Raw genomic sequence first — 22601 nt, 5'->3', positions numbered from 1 at the left:
AGGGAGAGGGTTGGGAAAAGTGGTAGGCCACCAAAAATGGGTGTGCATAAATATATACTATCTTGGTGACAAATTTTCAGATTGTATTAATTGGTTATTTGTTATTTCATTGACTCGACAAATATTTAATAATAAAAACTCAATATTGCCTATATAAGAAACAGCTTTCATTCATTTGGTTTTCTGTAGAAGATGGTTGACCAAATCCCCGGACCCTTATAATTTAGAAGACTTTGCAATGTTCCAACATGTGATACCATCAGTAGAGTGTCATCTGTAACTGGAAACATCTGGAGAACCTTGACAATTATAGGAATCTCTCTTCCATCTGAACTCTAAGCTAGATACCCTCTTGTGAGAAATGTATGGACATTTGTTTTCCATAGCTATGAAAATGAAATTGGAGAAATGAAACTTAAATTAGAAAACTGAAACCCATGTGGACATCAAGAGTGGACTTTATCTTCCCTCAAAAAGAATGTAAGCTCTAGAGGACAGGGATTGACTTTTGTAATCAGGGATCGAGGCTGAGATTTGAAAAGAATCTTTTTGTTCTTTTCCCTTAGCCCTTCTCTGTTACCCTTCCCCCTTTGAGAATATAAGTTCCTTGGGAGCAGAGACTAGCTATGTAATGATTGGTAGAAATTCATGACATGTAATTTCTGTAATATCCAATTAATGGGGAATGGGGAGGGGGGGGTCTGTACTGTTATGCCACAGTTCTCTTTTATTGTCCTGACTCAGTTTCCCTAATTATCCTGACCCAGTCCTGACTCAGTTTCTCTAATTGTTCTGCTTAAATTTATAATTATCAGTTCAAAGCTTAGTCCTACAAAATCTCCTCTCCCTCTTTATCAGAATATTTGATAAAAGATCTTATGTTTTAGAATATCAGAATGCTTCTCCCCATACCAAGCTATTGGAATGTCAGATACCATCTTATCAAGTTGCCTTCCCTCATCACTGGAGGCTCACCCCACCCTGTCAGAGTCCTGTTCCTGCTCTCAGCACCCGGACTTTGCCCCTGCCTCTATCTACCCCCGAGTCTGAGCCATGTGTATATAGGTCATTGAGAACTCACATTGTTTGCTGGATTCTTAGAGATGATAGTCTCATTCAGTCCTGGGACCAAACCATGGATCCATTTGGTCCCAGTAAATCTCTCCCTTTAAAATAAATATTTAAATATCTCTATCTTGCCTCAGTTTCTCTGGCATTACAGTGCTTCAGGATAGGAAATAAAATGCTGCCCTTGGAGTAGCAAAGGTGTGTATATTAATCTAGGCACATATTTTTGCAAGAATGTAAAATAAATCTTTCCTGCATTCATCAGCCAGTCAGTGGAGTTCTTGGTAAGATATTTTGTTTCTTACACTCTATTACAACAACAATAACAATAACAAGTGATTTTGGCACTATGATGCTTGTAGTATATAAAGCATAGCTTTTTCAATTTAATTTTTATTTCTATAAACTTCTAGAAGATATTATTTAAAGAATTAATTAAGGAATTATTTAAGGAATAAGAATGCTTGATGTGTACAAAGTGAAGCACAGATCACTCAGAGCTAATATGGTTCACTAAGAATAGATAGTTCAAAAGAGCTTTTATATGAACAGAATCAATGTAGCTAGAAAAAAGGAAATAAACTGTCAAGTGGGAAGAAGATAACTTCATTAAATCATAGATTAAATTGTGATAGCCTATGTATAGTACATGGATTTTATATTATATTTAAACCTAAGAACCATTCTTTAAAAATAAGTAGTATATAGGAATCAAAAGAAGAAAAGCAATTTATTAATAACTACATGAAAAATATTTTAAATCTCTTAGAAGAAATGCAGATTGAGCAACTCAGATGTCGCTTCACCTTTATCAAAACAGCAAGAATTATAGGACAAAAGATTTAAATCTGAAGGGTATCTTAAAAGTCATTTTTTAACCTTCTCATTTTTTTTAATAAAAGATAAAATTGTCAGTGTTTGAAAAGCTACAGGAAGATATATTGATACAGTATTGGTGGAGCTGTAATTGGCCTAAATAATACTGAAAAAAACAATTTGTAATCTCACTAAAAAAGTTATCAAATTATTCACACACTTTCACTGTTCTTTGTTAAAAATGGGGACAGGGGGCAGCTAGGTGGTGCAGTGGATAGAACACCAGCCTTGAATTCAGGAGGACCCTCCGAGTTCAAATCTGGTCTCAGACACTTAACACGTCCTAGCTGTGTGACCCTGGGCAAGTCACTTAACCCCAGCCTCAAAAAAAAAAAAGAAAAAAAATGGTGACAGAAAGAACAGGAGATAATAAATGACAAAATTTCTTACTTCAAAAAGAAAGAAAGAAAAAAGAAAGAAAGAAAGAAAGAAAGAAAGAAAGAAAGAAAGAAAGAAAGAAAGAAAGAAAGAAAGAAAGAAAGAAAGAAAGAAATTATAATATTTAATAAAAAAAATGTTATGGTAGTTTAATCCTTGACATACTCCATTTTTCTTTTGGGAGCAGCTTTTGGTGATGTGTGAGACAAAGACCACCAGCTCAAATAAATCAAATAAATTAAGGAGATTTCTCAAGGCAAAAGCAGAGAGGAAACTTATTACCATCTCTCGAAAAAGGGCATCTCCCTCCCCAAAAGGAGTTAGGCAAGAAGAGGCAAGGCCCAGTTAACAGATAAGAATTATATAGCTTATTTAGCTGACCTTACTATGATATGGTGTAATGGGAGCACAAAGGTTTTGAGTTCTTTAATATGGTTCTACCCCATGAATACCTTATGCTTCCTGTTAACTTAAACCTGATTGTGGCTTTCCTGTTAGCCCTCATAGGAGTCCTAATTTATCGATCTCACCTAATATCTGTCCTCTAAACATAAGAGGGTAGATATAGGGACCAGGGGTAATACTCCCTATAGGCTACATCTTTGCCCTGATTAGCCAGGACAAACGACCTCATATTTTAAGTCATAAGTAAGGAAAAACTTTCAACTCAATCACATCTTTAGTATTACTAAATTACCTTATATGTGAGTTTCAAGTCTCACAAAGAAAAGGTCCCATTCCTTATAAACCCCGTGATTTCTGGAGAAAGAAACCTGGCCCTTGGGCACAACCAACCTTCCCTCAGTCTTTAGAACACTGTCTCCATTTTGCAAGACAACTTTCCTAGTTCACTTCATTCAGAGGGATGATGTAGATATATATTCCTAGATATCAGGAAAACATTTGGCAACCTTGTGAACAAGATGAAAAGATGTGGTCTTAATGATATTTGTAGGTGCAGATAAACTGCTTGAATGAATGGAACTTCAGAAATCCATAACCCATTTGGAAAGAATAAATTGCTACAACTCCTTTGGTCTTGAGGAGTTTAGCATTTCTAACAATGATTTGGAAGACATTAAATATAATAGTTGATAATTGTTTAGTTCATAATTTCAAATATTTTTAAAATAGTGCTACATATGTGAAAAGATAAACTGCTTTCTTAGACCAAATAACCTCAAGTAGAACTAAATCATCATTAAAGTCTCTTTGCTGTTTAGTATTTTAAGAAAAACTACCAGAATCAATAAGATTTTAAGGATTACAAAATGAATGAAACCCATGTTAAGACCAAGGAACTTAGTGTGAGGGAGTTATAAATGAAATATGTGCTCACTTTTACTCATTTTTTCCATAGAGCTATCATACATATTAATATATTAAGAACTATCATTATTATAGTGCTTTAATGATTGCAAAAATATATGCATCATTTTGTTTGACCCTTACAAGAGTCCTGTTGAATTCTCAGTGTGAAATAATGTATAAGATATAGGTTCCAGTTACATATTAGTTTTATGATCCTGGGCAAGTCACTTACTTTCTTGGCATCCTAGGCAACTCTCCTAAGATTACAATGTGTAGAGAAAGTAGCCTACATTGGTAGAGAAAGTTTCCTATAACCAATGAAATCACAGAATTACATAAGAAATGTCTGAGGTGGCTATCATTACCATTTTATGGTTGAAAAACTGATTATTTCACTATTTTATTGTTGCTGGTCAGTTGTTTCAGTCATGACTGACTCTTTGTGATCCCATTTGCAACTTTCTTGGTAAAGATACTGAAGCAGTTTTTCATTTCCTTCTCCAGCTACATTTACAGATGAGGAATTTGCAGATGAGGACCTGAGGGGACTTAAATGACTTCTCCAGGGTCACACAACAGGAAGTGTCTGATGCTAGATTTGAACTCAAGAAGATGAGTCCTACTGTCTATAGGTCTGATTCTTTATTCACTAAACCACCCAGCTGCCCTATTTTATGAGGTCACACTTTAATTAATAACAGAAGCAAAATTTATACTCAACAAGTTGTCTTTTGACACCAAGTTTAGCATCCATTCCTCTATTCCATATTTCTTCTCATACTGGAAACACAAAAGAAATTAATCTTTCATGATAGTTTAGGTTCTTATTTTACATATATTAAAATAAAAATGTTCTGATTAAAGAAAGATTGACTTTATATACTGGGGGAAAGGATGAATTATTTATTGATTTTACAGTTGTCACTAAAATTATAAGTAGTTCATTGTTTTTCTTATACTCACATACCCACTTAAAAATAACCCAGTGATAGTATGATTCAGAATGGAAGATAATTTTGTTTAATATAAGGTTAATGAACTTGTCCTGAACTCCAAGAAACTTTTACATTTGATTTATTGTCTTTTATGGGTACCTTAACTATTAACTTTCCCAATTTACATATTTATACAAATAATTACTAATGATTTCATGGATATACTTAATCAAATATGATGAGCATTAAGGTTGTTAATCATTCTTACAACTTTAATTGTTTCAAATATGCCTCACTTTACATTTTTAAAAAATTGATACTTAATTCTTATGGGGCCTCAATTCTGAGTTAATAAACATATTTTATTCCTAAATGTGATTTGCTGATTGAAAAATTAAATATTTATTACCTAAGAATGCTTCAAGAGAACATCCTATCTCTCCATCGACCTGGACCATTTCATTAGTTTCCCCTTATACTGCTGCATAATAAAATATTTCTACATAGTCACCTGTATAAGAATTATCTTCCCCTATTAGCATGGAAATGTCTTGAGGTGAGGTATTTTCTCTTTTTAAAATATTTGTATCCTTGGCACTTGGTACAGAATCGGACACATAGTATTACTTAACAATACTCTCAATTCATAATCCAGTGATATCATATTAGAAACAATGACAAACTGAACAAGCAAATCATAGATGTACAGAATTATTGAATAATAGAGATGGGAAGAGACCTTAGAGATAAAGTCCTTTATTTTACAGATGATAAACCTGTTTCCCAGTATGAGGAAGGAACATGTTTAAGGTTTCTTAAAGCTTGTAAATGTCCAAGTAAATGTAAATGTAAAAGGACAGTTACTGGGATGTCCTTTCAAATGTTAGTTACTAATCAAGTGTATTTCTCTTTGTTGATCTGAATAAGAGAGGAAATAGTGAATTTTTTGCTAGAATAAACTCTAACCATATTATTCTGTGATAGTAACTTTCAGAAAATCCTTAAAGTCATTTGTACATTGGCTTGAGAATCCTTTGTTTTCTTTTATTCTTTTATTTCTCTCCCCTTTTTCCTTCCACTGATAATATAACCTTGCCTTAATGGTGTATCTCCAACAGACTATAACCCTTTCTATATCTCTATAATTATCATGGATATGACAGTGGGCATGGAACCAAAGACTTTTTTTCCATTATCTTTCTTGACTGTTGACAAGCCAGAACTCATCAACAATGAATCGATTCAGGAAACTTAGAATTCTAATTTTACAACTAGGATTTAAATAGTGAAGAACTTGGGAAAGAAGGAAAGAACTACATTTGTCAATGTCACTAAATCTGTCAGATGTTGAAAATTCTCTGGAAATTTTAAGTCAGGAGGATCGAGAGCACTCTCCCCCTCTCTCTCTCCCTCTCTCCTTGTCCCTCTTTTCCTCTCTCCTTGTTACTGTCTCCCTTTCTCCTTTTCTTTCTCTTTTTCTCTCCTTCTTCCTCGCCCTCTCTCCTTCTCCCTCTCTTTCTACCTCTCACCCATCTCCCTGTCCTTCCTCTCTCCTTCTCCCTCTCCCTGTCCTCTCCCTCTCTCCTCCCACTCTCCCTCTCTCCTCAATCTCCCTCTTTTTCCTTTCCTTCTCCCTTTCTCCTTCTCCCTCTCTCTCTCACTGTCCTTTCCCTCTCCCTTTTTTCCTCTCCTCCCTTTCTCCTTCTCCCTCTCCCTCTTTTTCCTCTCCTTCTCTCCCCTGTTTTTCCCTTTCCCTCTCCTTCTTCCTTTTCCCTGCTCCCCCCTCCAATGAAGTAGATATGGAACTTGACTCTTTGAAGTTTGAAATTTTGTTATCATGGGAACCCAGGACAGAGGCTTAGGAGACATCTGTTTTTGAGGATTTAGAGGTTGCTAAAGATAGTCAAGTAATTCAGTGGATATAGGATTAACCTTGGAGTTAAAAAGCTTTGAGTTCCCTGTATATTACTGAGCAAGTCACTTAACTTCTGTTATCTTCAGTTTCCTTATCTATGAAACAGAGATGATAATAATAGTATTTATCTCCTAGACTTATTGTGAGGCTTAAATGAAGTAATATACATAAAATGCTTTGCAAACTTTAAAATGCTATGTAAATTCTGGGTATTATTCAACTAGGTAATTATGGGAAAGACTTCAACACATAACTTTTATGACTTTTATAATGTGTCTGGAGAGAATGGATTGGACATTTCTAATGGAGCTAGATATATGCTTTGGGCATAGTCTGAGTTCTTTCTCTGAACCTTGTTAAAGCCATTTTTGGATCCTTATTAAAATATGCACATGATGCAGTGACTTCCTTGGTTCTCGTGGCCAAGGATATGTTTAAGAAGATTGACCACAGAATCAAAAAGATCATGCTCCCTTGGTGAGCTATAAGTGAGAGGCTCTGGTCCTCTTTTAAATACATTACTTTAGGACTTTGTCATGTCACCCTTGAAATTAAAGCAAGAGAAGAGAGTAAGGGAATTTTTTTTTTCCTTTTCCAGAACCCACCTTCCTTCTTGACTCATCCCAGTAGCAATGCCAGCCTATATAGCTCAAGAATAATGCAGTGAGAACATGTGCTTATCCTCATGGCTTTAAGTTAAGAACTCAAGTCCATGTATTCCACTTTTGACTTAAAAAAAAAAAAAAAAATTGTTTTTTCCTCTCTGCATCCTGGTCAACAAAAAGTGATTCTAAGAAAGGAATATTTCCTCTTAATAAAATTGTGTATAGAGTGGTCTGGAGTTCCTGAGAAGCAGCTTCCCAGAAGGTGCTTCCTTGCAAGTACTTTGCTTTTCACAGATGACCCCTAAAAACACCATCTTGAACCTGAACAATATCAAAGAGCCATGCCAAACTGTCTAGGAGAATCTAAAGAAAGTTATTTAATCTCTGTGTGCCTTAGTTTCCTTTTTTTCTGGTAAAATGAGAGGATTTGACCTCTAAGGTCTTTTAAAATTTCAAATCAAAGATCCTATGAAAAAGTTGACATTTGTCTCGAGTGATTGGGAGTTTCTTAGCAGAAGTAGCATGAGAGCAGGAATTCAGTGCTTGTGCAAAAGGGTTGAATCTGTGTTATATAGCATGGTTAAAGGCTGGTTTCTTGGCACTTAGAAAGAGCCAATCAATGAGTGATGGATGAGGAAAGAAATCAGTGAGTAAGAAAGTGAATTAAAAAGGAGTGTTTGGGCATGTTACTGAATTGGTAAAAGACTGGCCAGGACTATATGGGGCATGCTGGGTCATTGCCTCAGCCCATCCTATGCCAACAGAGTACATTAATCAAATTTGGACTTTTGCACCTATCTGAGCTCCTATTTTGTGTCTTGTGAAGAAGAGAAGATCCATGAACAAAGTTTGGGATAAGGTATTAAATGGTTTTAAATTAAATTAAATTAAATGGTATTAAATTAAATAATTAAAATTATCTCTAAGATAACTTTCACTTTTAAATATTAAAAGTCAGTTTCTTTCACTTTAATTTTTTAAAATGTCTCTATTTTCAAAATTTCATCAATATTTTAAAATTGACAATTTCTACTTAGCTATCATTTTTTTAGTTTATACATTCAATTTTCTTTATTTTTAATTACAGTTTTTTATTTATAAAACATATGCATGGGTAATTTTTCAACATTGATCCTTGCAAAATCTTCTATTCCAAATTTTCCCTTTCTTCCACCATCCCCTCCCATAGATGTCAGATAGTCCAATACATTAAATATGTTAAAATATATGTTAAATCCAATATATGTATACATGTTTATACAATTATCTTGCTGAATAAGAAAAATCAGATCAAGGTGGAAGAAAAAAAACTGAGAAAGAAAACAAAATGCAAGTAAACAACAACAGAGAGAATGGGAATGCTATGTTGTGGTCCACATTCAGTTCCCACTGTCCTTTGTTTGGGTGTAGATGGCTCTCTTCATCACTGAGCAAGTGGAACTGGTTTGAATTATCTCATTGTTGAAGAAGATATGTCCATTAGAATTGATCATCATATAGACTTGTTGTTGCCATGTATAATAATCTCCTGGTTCTGTTCTTTTCATTTAGCATCAGTACACGTAAGTCTTTCCAGGCCTCTCTGTAATCATTTTGTTGTTGTTTCTTTCTTTTCTTTTTTGCTAAGGCAATTGGGATTAAGTGACTTGCCCAAGGTCACACAGCCAAGAAGTGTTAAGTGTCTGAGACTAGATTTGAACTCAGGTCCTCCTGACTTCAGGGCTGGTATTCTATCCACTACACTAACTAGCTGTGTCCCCCCCACCCCTATTCAGGTATTTTTTTTACAGAAGAGTAATATTCCATAACATTCATACACCATAATTTATTCAGCCACTCTCTAATTGATGGTCATCCATTCAGTTTTTAACTGTTACAAAAAGGGCTGCCACAAACATTTTTGCACATGTGGGTCCTTTTCCCTCCTTTAAGATTTCTTTGAAATATAAGCCCAGTAGAAATGCTGCTGGATCAAAGCGAATGCACAGTTTGATAACTTTTTGAGCATAGTTCCAAATTCTTGGCTATCATTGCATCCAGAAGTTTTAATATTGTTTTGTTTTACATTGAGATTTCCATTTTGTTATAAGACTTAAAAAATCAGTGTCAAAAGTTCTGCTTCTGACTTTGCATTTTGAAAAAAATTCAAAAGCTTTTCCATAAATAGTTATAAAGTTAGTCCTTTTTGATACCAAATATAGTGAAAAGGAAAATCTTTAAGCCCGGATCAGTTGGAAGAGATCATTCAAGGTAAATGACTCAGGTTATTTCATTAAACTGTGAACCTGAGTATCAAGGAAGTGAAATTTTATTTCCTCCCTGAAAATGAATAGTCAAGTTTGCCTAAAGTCCCTGAGAGAATTCTCTTTTGGCAGTCTCTTCACCTCTGGAAAATGGAACACTTGTGGGTCACACATTCATCACCCAAAATAGATGTGTCATGAAGAACGAGAGAAGTTTTGCCAAGCTTAGCACACATTTGGAAATTGAGTTAAGGATTTGCTGTATTTAATTTTCAAAAGTTTTTTGCTATTTTACAAAAAAGAAGTCATTAAAAATTTGAAGTTTCTATTAGAACCATTGAAATCCATGGATCTTTTTCATTCAGTTCAAACCAGATCAATCACTACAAATTGAGTAGTACAGAATGTAGAAGGAATTGTGCTGTCCTATTTTCTTCTGTTATTTCATTCCTTCATGCTTATTCAATCAGAATCTTTTATACTTAGGGAAATTGACTTTGATCATTTAGAAATGTGATTGTCTTCTCACTTTTCAAAATACAATCATCTCTTAAACATTTTGTAGCCATTTTTATTTCTAATATATTGTGAAACATGGAAACATTACCACCTCAAGAATAATTCAGAATGTAGGCAAATCAGAGTATGATGGAAACATTTGAAACACATTTTACTCCTTACTATAGAGATTTGCCTAAAAAAAAAGTCATGAAAGCCCCCATTAAGAATCTGATCTAAAAAGGAGTAGACCCATTCCATTGTCAAAATGATGGAAAAAAATAGGACAGTTCAAGAACTACAGGGGCCCTATGAAATCTTTAAAAATCTCTGAGACAAAATCTTGTATAGACATGAAATGGAGGTAAACAAGACTATGAGATGCAGGAAGAGCTGTCCTTGGAGCATGCACAGATATACTGCCTGCTCCTTGTGAACACTTGGTATGAAACTACCTATGGTCATGATGAGTCAGGGGAGCATACTGTATGAGGCAAGGTTTATAACTGGCTGAGCAACAGAAAAACCGATGATTCAGGAATTACTGATCCAGAACTCAGTGTGCTTAAAAAGAAATGTTCTATCAATCTTTCACTTCCTTTCCTGTAAATCTAATGAGGAGTCAGAATTTCAAGCTTCCTCTGAGGATGAGGTGGGGAAATGGGCAATGCTTTATGAGCCATCTTGTATGTCTCTGTTTCTCTGTGTGTTTTTCCCCCTGATTTTATATAAACAAATATTGTAAGATAGACATTTGTAGATTAATTTGTGAATCCAAGAAATAAAGAGATCCTATCAAAAAGAGGTACTGCCATATTTGTGAGTGGCCTCTTTATCAATGTGCATTCTCTGCACATATGCTTCTCTACCATTGTAGGCTTAATCCCACTCTTTCCATGTTTGGTAATGTTTGATGCCAACTGTTTCTTGTTAGAAACAGAACTAGAAACAAATAAATGCACTTCAACTAATGAATAGTTAAGCAAAGTGCGGTAAATGAATATATTGGAATATTACTATGTTATAATAAGTTATAAACATGATGAATACAGAGAAACATGAAAAAACTTATATGTACTGCTACAAACTTAAATAAGTAAAGCAGGAAAATATATAATAACAAAATGTATGATATAGAAGCAAAGGATATCCACCACAAAGCCATTATCAGAGAATGCTTTAAAAATCATCAAGAAAAAACTTGACTGCCAAGAAAAGCTGTTAAGAGTCCCTTTTTGCTCCTTGAAAATGCAATATTGAATATAACAGTAGACGTTTTAAATGTTGATTGATTTTATTGAGTTTTCTCTTCTTTTTTCTAAAAAAAACAATCTATTTTAAGGGTGTGTTCTATATGAAGGAAAAGATGGAAATCCAGGCAATGTAAAAAAAAAATTATTTAAAAAAATCTAAATTAAAAAAAGATTGAATAAACTGAATGATTTCTAATTCTGAACGGACTCACGAGCTCCAGTGTTATAAGCATGTTTTTTTTTTTTTTTTTTTTTTTTTTTTTTTTTTTTTTTTTTTTTTTTTTTTTGCCAAGGCAGTTGGAGTTGGACTTGCCCAGGATCACACAGTTAGGAAGTGTTAGGTAAATGAGGTCAGGTTTGAACTCAAGTCTTTCTGACTTCAGGGCTGATTTTTTATCCACTGCGCCACCTACCTGCCCTAGAAGTATGGTTTCTTATGGTTGTTCTTATAACCTTGAATAATAATAAATAGCAGTTATTTCTCTGGGAACTCAAATTGCCAGTATTCTCACTAAAAGTTGTGGGAATGCTGCAGAAGAGATATAGAAGTATATGGGCAGGAGTTGCATGCAATGAAAAATCCTGAAAGGCTAGCATATATGTATATTACTTTTACACTTACAGTTAATATTTACAAATCTTCATATAAGTGGAGTTCAGATTGGTATTATAGAATTTGTAGGGTTTTTTTTTTTCAGTCCAGGAAGAGAGAGGATCTATCCAGATTAGAAAGATTATAAATTCAATAATGCCAGTCTGAGTTCCAGTTACATTTTAAAATAATAGATAAAAGAATATAGTGAGCATATAAATAAAGATGAACACACTGATGAATAAAATACATATAGTCTAAGGAGAAATAATATGCATCTAGATGCTTTGGTGGATAGAATGCTAGACTTGGAGCGAGGGAGATCTGTATTCTAATCTTGCATCTAGATGCATATTAGATATATATCTGTATTAGATATTAGATATTACATAGTAGCTATTATGTCTCATCAGGCTTTGGATCATGTCCCCTTTTCTTATAATATTTGCTAATAGTTTTATATTTTCTTTGAAGATTGTCTACTTATTTTTCTTCTGATTTTAGATTCTGCTCTATTGATTAATTTGCTTATTCCCTAAGTTTGTAAAGCTTTAATGTTGAAGATTTTTATAAAAATTCTCCAATTACCCACTTTCTGTTTTACTCCCTTTGTTGATTATGTTTCTGAGGATGTGCTGCAAAACATCCTTATGTTGGTGATATAAAATTCATTATCCTAACTTTGGACAGTTAGATGGCACAGTTGATAGAGCATTGAGCTTGGAATGGGAAAGACATATTCATGGGTTCAAATCCATCTTCCGACATTTATTAACTGTGTGACTTAAGGCAAGTCACTTACCCCTGTTTGTCTCAGTTTCCTCATCAGTAAAAAGAGCCAAAAAAGGAAATGGAAAACCATTCCAGGATCCTTGCCAAGAAAACTCCTGATGGGACTCATGAACAGTGAACACGAATGAAACTACTCAACAAAATCTAAGTTAATACTTTAAGACTTCTCAGGGAAGATAGCACTTGCCCAAACTAAGCTTTAGTCCTTTTACCTGCAGTCCCAGGGCAGCTGCCCACACTGGTATATCAGCCTGATTCCTACCTCTGATATCCTTTTTTTCTTCTTCTTTTCTTTTCTTTTTTTTTTTTCTAGGATGATTCAACTTTTTGTGGTTTTGGGTAAGATTAGAAGTAGGGGGTAAGGGGACAGGTTTCAAGCAGAGTCATCTTTACAGCCTTGTAACTACCTAACCTAGGAGCAGGCCTTAATCAAAAGGCAATCTATTTTCAGCATCCTTCTCTCCCTTGTCCCTCACCTTTCCCCTTCTATTTTAATTATACATACATATCTAGGCAGAATCTGTTACTCCTCAATAAATGGGAAAGATCAAGGCATTCCCAAAGAGTTTCTACAGCACAAAGAATTGCAAGATGGCTACCTTGCAAATTTTTGAATTAATTTGTGCTCATTAATTTGTGATTGATTGATTGGTCTGTTTTTGGAGGGGTAGAGAAAAGAGTACTGAGTAATCATTTTTAGCTTTAATCTTCTCTGGTATTAATTCCTGAGGATTTTACCTTGTAGATATCCTCTGTGTATGTATGTGTATAATAATTTGAATTTAGTTAGAATTACTCTACATGTGGTATATAATTCCTCTTTTTTTGTTGTTTTGAAGGTTTGAAGAGTTTGAATGATTTTGAGAAAATGATTGATATACCATTTTGCAGGTGATATGACTGTATTGATAAATTTATCTAAATGATTTAATGCAGGAAATAAATTTAAAATATTGTTTATTCTAATGTAAAATTTTGATAATTGCCATGATTTTAAAAAAATTAAAAATACAGAAATAAAATAATCAAATTCCCCATGAGAGGATGCCTTTATTCATTCAACAAATAGTTAACTAGTAGGCATTTATTATTAATCAATTTCTGTGCTAGGTACAAGGGTCTCTAAGTGAAAAGTCAAACCGCCCCTCTCCTTATGGAGGTTCTGTTCTGTTAGGATGTGACTACTAATCAGTGAGGCTGCTATATATCAAGAATTTTGAACTTTGAATGAGGATAGAAAATTTAAATCTTAATTTTGGTTCATAGTGTGATCAGGGGCAAATCAATTCATGTTTCATCTTTAAAATAGTCATAATATAATAAATAATAAAATACAATACAATCAAAATAATACAATAATAAATTAGTATTAATACAAGGTAGTGGAAAAGTCCCTTTTTTGTGGTGTTAAAAAATTAGAAACTAAGAATGAGGTTCCATCAATTAGAATGGTTGAACAAATTGTTATATATTAACATAGAGCAATATTGGTTTACCCTAAGATGAAGAAGGAAGTTATTTAAAATTTTTGAATGAATTAATGCAAAGGGAAGTAAGAACCAGGAGAACCATGTATACTCTAATAATATTGTTAAACTTGAATACCTTTGAAATCAGTGTACCAATGAGCATTATGAGAGATTAAAGGAGACATCCATTTTTGGATCTGGATAATATATTATTTTGTTGTTGTTGTTGTTGTTGTTGTTGTTTTTTTTTTTGACTATGCATTTTTACTATAAGTTTTTAGTTTTCTTTCTTTTTTTTTTTTTTTTTTTTTTTTTCCCCAGTGGGGAGAGAGAGTAAGTAGGAAGAAATGTTTGTTACTTGGGATAAAAACAAACAAACAAACAAAAAGGCATTATTAATCTTCTTGTCTTTCCATAACCTCTCCAACATGGACTATTTCATTCTTTTTTCTATTTTTGCTAATTTTCTGGGTGTGAAATAAAACTACAGTGTAATGTGTTGTTGTCTCTAGAAGCTGCCGATAGCTCTCTGGGAGGAGAACTGCTGTGTCAACTCAAATCTCTCGGACAGATTCTTCTTCCTGTAGAGAGCCGACTTCCCTTCCTGCAGAGAGCTGACTCAAGTCTGTCTAGAGCAGAAACTGACTTTTTCTTCCAGAGCTGCCCTCTTTATCCTCCCAGAGAATGGGCGTGGGATAATGCAAGGGCTTCTGGGAAGAAGTACTTCAACCAATTAACTTGCTCCTCCTAAGCATGCAAGCTCTTTCCCAGGAATTCACAAGTCAAGCTACCAGGAAAGGTCGGAACTAGAGAATTGTCTAGTACCAACTTAGCACTTAGTAAAAACCTAATATCTCATTATCTCATTATCACTTAGTAAGAACCTAACACTACAGAATGTTTTTTATTTTAATTTCTCTTATTATAGATTTTATTCTTCCTTAATAATATAAAACAATATGGTAATAATAGCTATAATAGCAGCAGAAGGACTGAACAGCATAACCGAGATATATGATTTTACTGAGGATCAGAAGGTGGAATTGAAAGAAGTCCTACAGCTGTTTGACTGAACAGAAGCTGGAAAGATCTTAGACAGAATGGTATTGTGATATGATCCCTGGACCAGAACCCTACTAATTCTGAGGTGCTCAAGGCCTTAGAGAATTTTAAGAGTGGTAAGATAAATGTAAAGGTGCAAGACTTTAAACATTTTCTGCCAATGATGCAGACCATAGCAAAGAATAAGGGCCAGGACATATACAATGACTAGTAGAGGTACTTTGGGCATTTGATAAAGAAGGGAAAAGCATGGTCACAAGGATTGAACTATGACATGTCTATCACTCTGGATGAGATGACAGAAGAACAAATGAAAGTCTTATTGTCAGAACATGAGAACAGCAATAATGATATCAATTCTGAAGAGTTAGTCGATGTTGCTAAATGGATGAGAATAATTTCCTTTTCCACAAAGAACCCCCCTAACTTTCGCAGTGTGAAAATAATCTTCTTGCCCCTAATGCAGTTAACTGCATTTTCAAAACTACCAATTCCTATCATAATGCTCTTTGGACTATTTACTCTTTCTTTCTACCAAACAGAGAAATATTGTTTATATGCTCCTAAAGCAATGGTAATAACAATTTTAATGGTACCAACCTCTGTAGAAATGGTAGTATTATTTACCCATCTTTTCTCTCTCACCCCTGAGGATTCTATATTAGATTCCTAGAATAACTTAGATGAGAAATACATGGCTTTAAGACGTTATAAATAGTAACAAATTTCTAGATTCCTACTCCAGATTTTGGGGCTTGTGAGAACTCTTTGGAAAGAATAGAGGAACAAAAGGGGAGGGATAGCATGTGGCATTTCTGGTTGTGCCCTTTGCTTGCTGACCTGAGGCAATTGGGGAAACTCCTTCACTAACAGATATAAAGATAAAAAGGACCTGAGAAACATCAGATTCAATCCTCTCATTTTTTAGATAAGGAAACAAAAGCCTAGCAATATTAATAATTTTGTTAAGGTTACATAGGTCACAAGTGTCAAAGTTGGCTTCTCTGCCTCTGAATGCCATCTTCATGCCATTAGCAGCATTATCTCTCTAGCCCATGATGGCCTGATCCCTAATGCTCAGTCAGATAATATTAGCCGCATTTTGACAGTTGTCCCATTTTCTCAAGGTGTGACTTCAATTAATGCCTATGATGGGGAGGGGGGACAGAGAGAGACAAAAAAGAGACAGAGATAGCCAGAGAAAGACACCCCCAACCCCCCTACACTCACACAGACAGAGAAAGAGACAAAGACAGATACAGAGGCAGAAACAGAAAGACAGCTGGAAATAGACTGTGTGTGTGAGAGAGGGAAAAAGAAAGAGAGAAAGAAAGAGAAACAGGAATAGAGAAAGGTAGAGAGACAGGGAGAGAGAGAGGAAGGAAAGGGAGAAGGAGAGGGAAGTTTTAATCATCCCCCCAAAAGAGAGACAGACACAGAAAGAGACAGAAACACAGAGACAGAGACAGACATCCAGAGAAAGACACACACACACACACACACACACAGAAAGCCAGATTAAGAGACAGATACAGAGAAAGAGACAGAGATAGTGACACAGAGGTAGTCAGAAAAAGACCATATGTAAGAGAGAGAGAGAGAGAGAGAGAGAGAAGAAGAAGAAGAAGAAGAAGAAGAAGAAGAAGAAGAAGAAGAAGAAGAAGAAGAAGAAGAAGAAGAAGAAGAAGAAGAAGAAGAAGAAGAAGAAGAAGAAGAAGAAGAAGAAGAAGAAGAAGAAGAAGAAGAAGAAGAAGAAGAAGGAGGAGGAGGAGGAGGAGGAGGAGGAGGAGGAAGAGGAGGAGGAGGAGGAGGAGGAGGAGGAGGAGGAGGAGGAGGAGGAGGGAGGGTGGGAGGAGGAGGGAGGGAGAAAAAAGGAGGGAGAAAGAAGGAGGGAGAGAGGGAAGGAGAGAGAGAATTCAGAAAAAGGAGAGAGAGAAAGAGAGAAAAGGAGGAAAGAGGTTTCAATCATCCCCAATAAATATTACACAGTTCCATTTTTCTATTCATGCCTCCTTTGAGAGCACAGGATAGATGTTGTTTTAAGAGGTCAGGCTTCTCTTGCCAACTCCACATCTTATACAAGAACCAATTATTTCTTTTGGGAGAAAAGAAATCTCATTAATTCTTTTCTGTTAATAGTTTCATTGGTTTATAAAAGAGACAGTCATGCTTGAGAGAAGTCATTGCAGTTTAATTAAAAAATGGATACCAGAAAATTTAAGCTTATTAACTCTTTTAAATGACTCTGGTATCTAATACATTGGGCCCACAGCATGTTTAGCCATAGTTAGTGTATAGTCGATCCTGCCTGGGAAATTAGCAGCCCAAATGTTGTTAACACAGGCATTATCAAAGGAAGTATGGATTAGTAACAAAGTTTAAATCTAGGAGTTGAAAAACACAGATCAAAGTCAAAATGTTGGCCTCCCTCATCCCTCTGCCTTCTGACCTCTTGGGACCTCCCTGATTGGATACATGTTTTTATCAAAGATGGCCTTTTGTTTCCAGAGGTCAGCTATGCACACATGATCATACAGAGAGATCAGGGTATTAGGATTTCATGATGAGAGACTGCTAGAAAGGCCACTGTATCCTGTTTTAGAAATTAGATACTGTCTATACTCTTCTTACACCAGATACAAAAAAATGAAGACTTATTATAATCACAGTGTATTATGAAAAAACTGAAAACTATAACGACCCCCTCTTAAAATTTAACCTTGTTTTTAAAAATACCAAAGAACAGGAGGCTTCAATTTTTTTTCTTGAGATTTCTTTGGTATCAAAACAAGATGTAACTTCCTCTCATTTTTTATTTCCTTGAAAATTCAAACTCATTGATATGTCAAGAATGCTTATAAAGAAGTTCCTCATGGAATAAATAAGACAATTATATAGTGCAATGGATAGAGCCCAGGACTTGGAGTTAGGATAAATCTGAGTTTTAATCCCCATTCAGGCATTTTAGTTGTGTGACCTTGGGTAAGCCATTTAACCTCTGAATGTCTATTTCTCCATTTGTAAAATGAGGATAATAGCATGCAGTGTTGTGAGGATTAAATAAGATAACATTTGTAAACCACTTAGCATGGTGTTCAGCACAAAGTAGGTCTTACTCAATGTTCTTTTCTGTCTAGAACCAGTCCTCTTCCTAATTTTTCTATTTTGGATAAAGATAGTACCATTCTGTTAGTCATCCAGGTTCTTAAATATATTTTTTTTGTAAGGCAGTGCCTGGCACATAGTAGATGCTTAATAAATACTTTTGTATTTGTATTTTATGCTCCCTGTCCCTCTCCCCCAGGCCTACAGAGTAGTTGGATAGAGATTGTAAAAAAACCTTTAAATGTAAGAGAAGATTATATCTTGCACCAGAGGCAGTAGGGAAACATAAAAGCTTCTAAAGTAGAAAACTGATGAGGAGAAAATTATATTTTAGGAATATCAATTTGACAGTTATATGGAGAACGAATTAGAATTTCACCCTGTTGTGAAAAGTTATATTTATTACTATGTTTTCTAGGTAGCTCTGTTTTGTTTTGTTTTTAGTTATGTCTTTTACTTTGTTAAAGTAGTTTACTGCATCTATTGATGTGATCATATGATTTTTGCTTTTGTTATTCATATGTCAATAATACTTATAGTTTTCTTTAAATTAAACCAGTCCTTTAATCCTTATCCATGCTGATGATAATGTGTGGCATTTGTAATCCTTGCTGTAATCTCCTTGCTGGTGTTTTATATAACTTCTTTGCTCAATATTCATTAGAGAAACTGGTTTGTAGTTTTCTTTCCCTATTTTGGTTTTCCTTGGTTTATGTATCAAAACCACACATCTGTCAGAAAAACAAACAAACAAACAAACAAACAAAAAAACAAATCTGTTAGAATTCCTTCTTTACTTATTTTTTTTTTAAAGTTTGTATAATACTGGAATTAATTTTTCTTTAAATATTTGATAGAACTTTCTTGTTAATCCATTTGGTCCTGGGACTTTTATTTAGAAAATTAATTTATGGTTTATTCAAATTAAAAAAAAAAAACTAGTATTATTTAAATAATCTGTTCTCTGTTCTATTAATCTGGTCAATTTATATTTTGGCAAATATCTATCCAATTCATTTATACTGTCAATTTTTTTGGGGGGATATAATTGGGCCAAATAGCATTTAAATGTTTTCATTTCATCTTCATTAGTTGTGCATTTTTTAAACTAGTAATTTGATTTTGTTTCTTTTTTAAAAAATCAAAATAGTTAATTTTAAAATTTATTTTATTTCCCCTCACCCATGAAACTAGTTTTAATTTTTTTTTTAGTTCAATTAAATTTTTTTCCCCAATCCTATTAATCTCTTCAATAATATTCAGGATTTCTAACTTTTTTAATTTTTAATTTTAACTTGTTCATTTTCTGGTTTATTTATGTGCATGATCATTTTATTGATTTGTAATATCTCTGTGTCCTGTTATTTATTTATTTTTCTATGTCCCCTTCTCAAAATTTCATTTCTGATCATTTAATCTACTCTTTCTCCAATCATCACACCTTCTCTTTCTCTTAAATCTTTTGTCTCCTACTTCCCAGTTGAATAAGATGAATTTCTATGCTCAACTCTATGTATGTGTATATGTGAATTCAAGCATTACCCACTTCCCATTTTCCATTTTCCCTTTTATATAAACTCTTTCTTGTGTACATATTTTATTTGAGAAAATTCTCCCCATTCTTCCTATATTGTCTAGCTTTTCCCAATGCAACCCTCTTCTTCATCTATTCATTTTTCTTTGGAGATCATCCCAACATAATAGACCCACACCCCTGCTATCTGTTTAAGTAGACTCTTTCTAATTGTTTTAATGAGAATAAAGTTCTTGGGAGTTACATGTATCATCTTCCCCTTTGGGAATGTAAACAACTTAACCTTATTAAGTTCCTTATGACTTCTCACTCATATTTACTTTTAATGTTTTTCTTGAGTCTTATGTTTGTCATATTTTCTGTTCAGCTCTAATCTTTTCATCAACAATGCATGAAAATTCCCTATTTCATTAATCGTCCATATTTCTTCATAGGATTCTACTTGGTTTTGCTGGTCAGATTATTCTTGGTTTTTATCCTAGCTCCTTTGCCTTTAGAGCATCATATTCTAAATGCTATGCTCTTTCATTGTGATAGCTGCTAAATCTTATTTGATCCTGACTATGCGTCTATTGTATTTTAATTGTTTCTTTCTGGTTGTTTTCAACATTTTCTCTCTGACTTGGAAACTCTGGAATTTGGTTGTAATATTTCTGGGAATTTTCATTTCATTTTTTCCTTTTTTTTTTTAAGTCATAGCTTTAAGGTAATCCAATAATTCATAAATTATCTCTCCTTGACTTATTTTCCAGATCAGTTTTTTTTTTTCTGATGAAATGTTTCCCAATTTTTTTTTCTTTACCATCTATAGGAATTGCTTCCTGCCATCTCAGCTATAGCCCACATCCTGTACTGCACATACTTTTCTTGGTGTCCACAGGTTTTATTTATTTATTTTTATTTTTTATTTTTGTTTTCTAGATTAGCTCTGGACAGAAAAAAAAAATTGACTCATTATTATTTTTTGTGGGTTTCTTCACTAAGAAGTTTATTATTGTTGTTATTGTTTTTCTGGTAGAGGTTTTGTAGAAGGTTTGGCAGTTATGACCTTTTATTGTTCCATCTTGGCTCCTCTCTCAATTGACCCCATTTTGAGAAAGAGGACTTATGAGTAATAATTCATTTTATTGCTAACTCATTCTTCTAATTTATATTCTTTAAAAGAAGGTTCTTCATGAACTCAAGAGGAAGAACTGAAGAGCAAGTGACTAAACATTCAAGAGGGAAGACTACACACAAGCAAGGTCTATCTTTCCTGGAGGGATGGCCAACCATGTGGGCCCTGCTGCAAATTTTGAAGCCTCAAGAGAGGCAACAGTAGAGAGTGAGGTTTGTGTGAGTCAAGAACTATTTCAAATGTATAAGAAATAGCTGGTTAAAATATTAAGAGGGTTATTTCATGGAAGAAAAAAAAAGTATTAGATTTATTCAGTCTCATCCCAAAGGACAGAACTAGTTAGTTACAGTGGATGGAAGTTGGTGAGACTGATTTAGGAATAATGTCAGGACGTTATATTCTAACTAATAGAACTATCTTTAAATGGATGGGTTTTCTTTGGGTAGCAGTGAGACAGTATATAGCATGCTGGACCTGGAGGTAACAAGGCATTTTCCTGAGTTAACATCTAGCCTCAGATATTATTGGCTATTTGACCCTGACCAAGCCATTTTACACTATTTGCCTCAGTTTCGTCATCTGCAAAATGGGCTTAAGGGAAAACAAGTCAAACCACTCCCGTATTTTTGCTATGAAAACTCTAAATGGGGTCACAAAAGACAAATATTACTGAAATTATTCAACAACAATGAGCTCCACCTCAGTTGAGGTCTTCAACAGTAAGCCAGATGACCAGTTGGTGGTTATGTGAGGTGTTTTTTTTTCTGAGAGGTGACCTCAGGTATTTTCCAATGATAAAATTTTATGATTACATGAAAATCAAATGGATTTTGTTGTTGTGATATATACATATTTTCATTTTCTAGGAAAATATTCAGTTTGATTCATGGTTTTATTATTGTGATGGTGGTAAACTTCTGGCTTCTTTGTAGAGGAAATTCTCAGAAACTCCCTATACCAAGGCAGATCAGCTACTTGTGATTTTAGGATTGCTTGGAGTATTGAGAGGTTTTGTGACTTTTCCTGGGTCACACAGAACTCTACTTGTTGCTAGTTGACTCCTGACTTTCTTCTGGGAAATTTAGTTTATTATGATTAAAATAAATCCAAAATAAAACAAAACTTCTCTTGGAAAGATAATGAATAGTTCTTCCTTCAAAGAGGGAAAGAATAGTAAAGAAAAGTAAAATAACTATTTCAGACTAAAGAGTGAGTGGAATTTTTGTTTTGATGTATGAATGTAACAGATGGTTAAGCAGAAGGATAGCTAGCTAGCTAGCTAGCAAGCTAGCTAACTAGCAAGATATGCATGCATTTAGAGCAGGATTTTAAAAATCCAAATGGCAGATTGCTTTGACTTGCCAAACCTCTGTTCATTTTCAGTAGAACTTCTACAAAGGCTGTAAAATTATGTCACTGTTAAATTCAAAGACCATCTTTTATTGCTTTTAATAAACTATTTGACAGCTACATTATGATTTACCATTTAGGGAGATGAACTAGAAAATATTGCATTCTTTCAATTTCATATCATATTACTGCCTGGACTGATGAATGACATAGTTACAAGTTCTCCTTTCCCTCCACCCACCCCTTTAAATGCTATACTTAGTATATTGATGACATTACTGTATCTCTTTAAAATACATATTGGGAGCAATTTAGGAGATGATTTTTTTTGTCTGCCCTTAGATTTTTTTCCAAAAGTGGTACCACTTTTAAAGAGATACTCCAAAATGAATGGATAATGAATTGCTGTGTTAAAATTTAGCTTAATTTAGCCTCTGGATTCATTCCAAGTTTATCCTTTGATCTGAAATTCAAGAGCTATGATTTATTGCAATGGCT

At 34.1% G+C, this 22601-nt stretch overlaps 1 pseudogene; it reads left to right on the top strand.

Moving 5' to 3' along the window:
• Positions 1–14894: 14894 nt before the first annotated feature.
• On the top strand, positions 14895–17133 carry LOC141547311 (myosin light polypeptide 6-like; annotated as a pseudogene).
• The last annotated feature ends 5468 nt before the right edge of the window (positions 17134–22601 follow it).

Source organism: Sminthopsis crassicaudata, chromosome 6 (genome assembly GCF_048593235.1).
Source record: "Sminthopsis crassicaudata isolate SCR6 chromosome 6, ASM4859323v1, whole genome shotgun sequence".
NCBI classification, from domain to species: Eukaryota; Metazoa; Chordata; class Mammalia; order Dasyuromorphia; family Dasyuridae; genus Sminthopsis; species Sminthopsis crassicaudata.
Note: the sequence above shows the minus strand (reverse complement) of the source record. Positions and strands in the feature narration are given on the sequence as shown.